We start from the raw sequence: 5,000 nt of genomic DNA, 5'->3' as shown, positions 1-5,000 counted from the left end.
TTCAGCTTTTCACTGTGATGTTTACTACACCTGTTGTATTCAGCATTTCACTGTAAGGTCTACTACACCTGTTGTATTCAGCATTTCACTGTAAGGTCTACTACACCTGTTGTATTCAGCATTTCACTGTGAGGTCTACTACACCTGTTGTATTCAGCATTTCACTGTGAGGTCTACTACACCTGTTGTATTCAGCATTTCACTGTGAGGTCTACTACACCTGTTGTATTCAGCATTTCAATGGAAGGTCTACTACACCTGTTGTATTCAGCATTTCACTGTGATGTTTACTACACCTGTTGTATTCAGCATTTCACTGTGAGGTCTACTACACCTGTTGTATTCAGCATTTCACTGTGAGGTCTACTACACCTGTTGTATTCAGCATTTCACTGTAAGGTCTACTACACCTGTTGTATTCAGCATTTCACTGTAAGGTCTACTACACCTGTTGTATTCAGCATTTCACTGTAAGGTCTCCTACACCTGTTGTATTCAGCATTTCACTGTGATGTTTACTACACCTGTTGTATTCAGCATTTCACTGTGAGGTCTACTACACCTGTTGTATTCAGCTTTTCTCTGTGATGTTTACTACACCTGTTGTATTCAGCATTTCACTGTAAGGTCTACTACACCTGTTGTATTCAGCATTTCACTGGAAGGTCTACTACACCTGTTGTATTCAGCATTTCACTGTGAGGTCTACTACACCTGTTGTATTCAGCATTTCACTGTGAGGTCTACTACACCTGTTGTATTCAGCATTTCACTGTGAGGTCTACTACACCTGTTGTATTCAGCATTTCACTGTGAGGTCTACTACACCTGTTGTATTCGGCATTTCACTGTAAGGTCTACTACACCTGTTGTATTCAGCATTTCACTGTGATGTTTACTACACCTGTTGTATTCAGCATTTCACTGTGATGTTTACTACACCTGTTGTATTCAGCATTTCACTGTAAGGTCTACTACACCTGTTGTATTCAGCATTTCACTGTAAGGTCTACTACACCTGTTGTATTCGGCATTTCACTGTAAGGTCTACTACACCTGTTGTATTCAGCATTTCACTGTGAGGTCTACTACACCTGTTGTATTCAGCATTTCACGGTAAGATCTACTACACCTGTTGTATTCAGCATTTCACTGTAAGGTCTACTACACCTGTTGTATTCAGCATTTCACTGTGAGGTCTACTACACCTGTTGTATTCAGCATTTCACTGTGAGGTCTACTACACCTGTTGTATTCAGCATTTCACGGTAAGGTCTACTACACCTATTGTATTCAGCATTTCACTGTGAGGTCTACTACACCTGTTGTATTCAGCATTTCACTGTAAGGTCTACTACACCTGTTGTATTCAGCATTTCACTGTGATGTTTACTACACCTGTTGTATTCAGCATTTCACTGTGAGGTCTACTACACCTGTTGTATTCAGCTTTTCACTGTGATGTTTACTACACCTGTTGTATTCAGCATTTCACTGTAAGGTCTACTACACCTGTTGTATTCAGCATTTCATTGTAAGGTCTACTACACCTGTTGTATTCAGCATTTCACTGTGAGGTCTACTACACCTGTTGTATTCAGCATTTCACTGTGAGGTCTACTACACCTGTTGTATTCAGCATTTCACTGTAAGTTCTACTACACCTGTTGTATTCAGCATTTCACTGTGAGGTCTACTACACCTGTTGTATTCCGCATTTCACTGTAAGGTCTACTACACCTGTTGTATTCAGCATTTCACGGTAAGGTCTACTACACCTGTTGTATTCAGCATTTCACTGTAAGGTCTACTACACCTGTTGTATTCAGCATTTCACTGTAAGGTCTACTACACCTGTTTTATTCAGCATTTCACTGTAAGGTCTACTACACCTGTTGTATTCAGCATTTCACTGTAAGGTCTACTACACCTGTTGTATTCAGCATTTCACTGTGAGGTCTACTACACCTGTTGTATTCAGCATTTCACTGTAAGGTTTACTACACCTGTTGTATTCAGCATTTCACTGTAAGGTCTACTACACCTGTTGTATTCAGCATTTCACTGTAAGGTCTACTACACCTGTTGTATTCAGCATTTCACTGTGAGTTCTACTACACCTGTTGTATTCAGCATTTCACTGTAAGGTCTACTACACCTGTTGTATTCAGCATTTCACTGTAAGGTCTACTACACCTGTTGTATTCAGCATTTCACTGTGATGTTTACTACACCTGTTGTATTCAGCATTTCACTGTGAGGTCTACTACACCTGTTGTATTCAGCTTTTCACTGTGATGTTTACTACACCTGTTGTATTCAGCATTTCACTGTAAGGTCTACTACACCTGTTGTATTCAGCATTTCACTGTAAGGTCTACTACACCTGTTGTATTCAGCATTTCACTGTGAGGTCTACTACACCTGTTGTATTCAGCATTTCACTGTGAGGTCTACTACACCTGTTGTATTCAGCATTTCACTGGAAGGTCAACTACACCTGTTGTATTCAGCATTTCACTGTGAGGTCTACTACACCTGTTGTATTTAGCATTTCACTGTGATGTTTACTACACCTGTTGTATTCAGCATTTCACTGTGAGGTCTACTACACCTGTTGTATTCAGCATTTCACTGTGAGGTCTACTACACCTGTTGTATTCAGCATTTCACTGTAAGGTCTACTACACCTGTTGTATTCAGCATTTCACTGTAAGGTCTACTACACCTGTTGTATTCAGCATTTCACTGTAAGGTCTACTACACCTGTTGTATTCAGCATTTCACTGTGATGTTTACTACACCTGTTGTATTCAGCATTTCACTGTGAGGTCTACTACACCTGTTGTATTCAGCTTTTCTCTGTGATGTTTACTACACCTGTTGTATTCAGCATTTCACTGTAAGGTCTACTACACCTGTTGTATTCAGCATTTCACTGTGAGGTCTACTACACCTGTTGTATTCAGCATTTCACTGTGAGGTCTACTACACCTGTTGTATTCAGCATTTCACGGTAAGGTCTACTACACCTGTTGTATTCAGCATTTCACTGTAAGGTCTACTACACCTGTTGTATTCAGCATTTCACTGTGAGGTCTACTACACCTGTTGTATTCAGCATTTCACTGTGAGGTCTACTACACCTGTTGTATTCAGCATTTCACGGTAAGGTCTACTACACCTGTTGTATTCAGCATTTCACGGTAAGGTCTACTACACCTGTTGTATTCAGCATTTCACTGTAAGGTCTACTACACCTGTTGTATTCAGCATTTCACTGTGAGGTCTACTACACCTGTTGTATTCAGCATTTCACTGTGAGGTCTACTACACCTGTTGTATTCAGCATTTCACGGTAAGGTCTACTACACCTGTTGTATTCAGCATTTCACTGTGAGGTCTACTACACCTGTTGTATTCAGCATTTCACTGTAAGGTCTACTACACCTGTTGTATTCAGCATTTCACTGTGAGGTCTACTACACCTGTTGTATTCAGCATTTCACTGTAAGGTCTACTACACCTGTTGTATTCAGCATTTCACTGTGAGGTCTACTACACCTGTTGTATTCAGCATTTCACTGTAAGGTCTACTACACCTGTTGTATTCAGCATTTCACTGTAAGGTCTACTACACCTGTTGTATTCAGCATTTCACTGTAAGGTCTACTACACCTGTTGTATTCAGCATTTCACTGTGATGTTTACTACACCTGTTGTATTCAGCATTTCACTGTGAGGTCTACTACACCTGTTGTATTCAGCTTTTCACTGTGATGTTTACTACACCTGTTGTATTCAGCATTTCACTGTGAGGTCTACTACACCTGTTGTATTCAGCATTTCACGGTAAGGTCTACTACACCTGTTGTATTCAGCATTTCACTGTAAGGTCTACTACACCTGTTGTATTCAGCATTTCACTGTGAGGTCTACTACACCTGTTGTATTCAGCATTTCACTGTGAGGTCTACTACACCTGTTGTATTCAGCATTTCACGGTAAGGTCTACTACACCTGTTGTATTCAGCATTTCACTGTGAGGTCTACTACACCTGTTGTATTCAGCATTTCACTGTAAGGTCTACTACACCTGTTGTATTCAGCATTTCACTGTAAGGTCTACTACACCTGTTGTATTCAGCATTTCACGGTAAGGTCTACTACACCTGTTGTATTCAGCATTTCACTGTGAGGTCTACTACACCTGTTGTATTCAGCATTTCACTGTAAGGTCTACTACACCTGTTGTATTCAGCATTTCACGGTAAGGTCTACTACACCTGTTGTATTCAGCATTTCACTGTGAGGTCTACTACACCTGTTGTATTCAGCATTTCACTGTAAGGTCTACTACACCTGTTGTATTCAGCATTTCACTGTGAGGTCTACTACACCTGTTGTATTCAGCATTTCACTGTGAGGTCTACTACACCTGTTGTATTCAGCATTTCACTGTGAGGTCTACTACACCTGTTGTATTCAGCATTTCACTGTAAGGTCTACTACACCTGTTGTATTCAGCATTTCACTGTGAGGTCTACTACACCTGTTGTATTCAGCATTTCACTGTGAGGTCTACTACACCTGTTGTATTCAGCATTTCACTGTAAGGTCTACTACACCTGTTGTATTCAGCATTTCACTGTAAGGTCTACTACACCTGTTGTATTCAGCATTTCACTGTGAGGTCTACTACACCTGTTGTATTCAGCATTTCACTGTAAGGTCTACTACACCTGTTGTATTCAGCATTTCATTGTGAGGTCTACTACACCTGTTGTATTCAGCATTTCACTGTGAGGTCTACTACACCTGTTGTATTCAGCATTTCACTGTAAGGTCTACTACACCTGTTGTATTCAGCATTTCACTGTAAGGTCTACTACACCTGTTGTATTCAGCATTTCACTGTAAGGTCTACTACACCTGTTGTATTCAGCATTTCACTGTAAGGTCTACTACACCTGTTGTATTCAGCATTTCACTGTAAGGTC

This window comes from Oncorhynchus clarkii, chromosome 8 (assembly GCF_045791955.1).
Source record: "Oncorhynchus clarkii lewisi isolate Uvic-CL-2024 chromosome 8, UVic_Ocla_1.0, whole genome shotgun sequence".
In the NCBI taxonomy this organism is placed as follows: domain Eukaryota; kingdom Metazoa; phylum Chordata; class Actinopteri; order Salmoniformes; family Salmonidae; genus Oncorhynchus; species Oncorhynchus clarkii.
The sequence above is the reverse complement of the archived record's forward strand: the minus strand, read 5'-3'. Positions refer to the sequence as shown.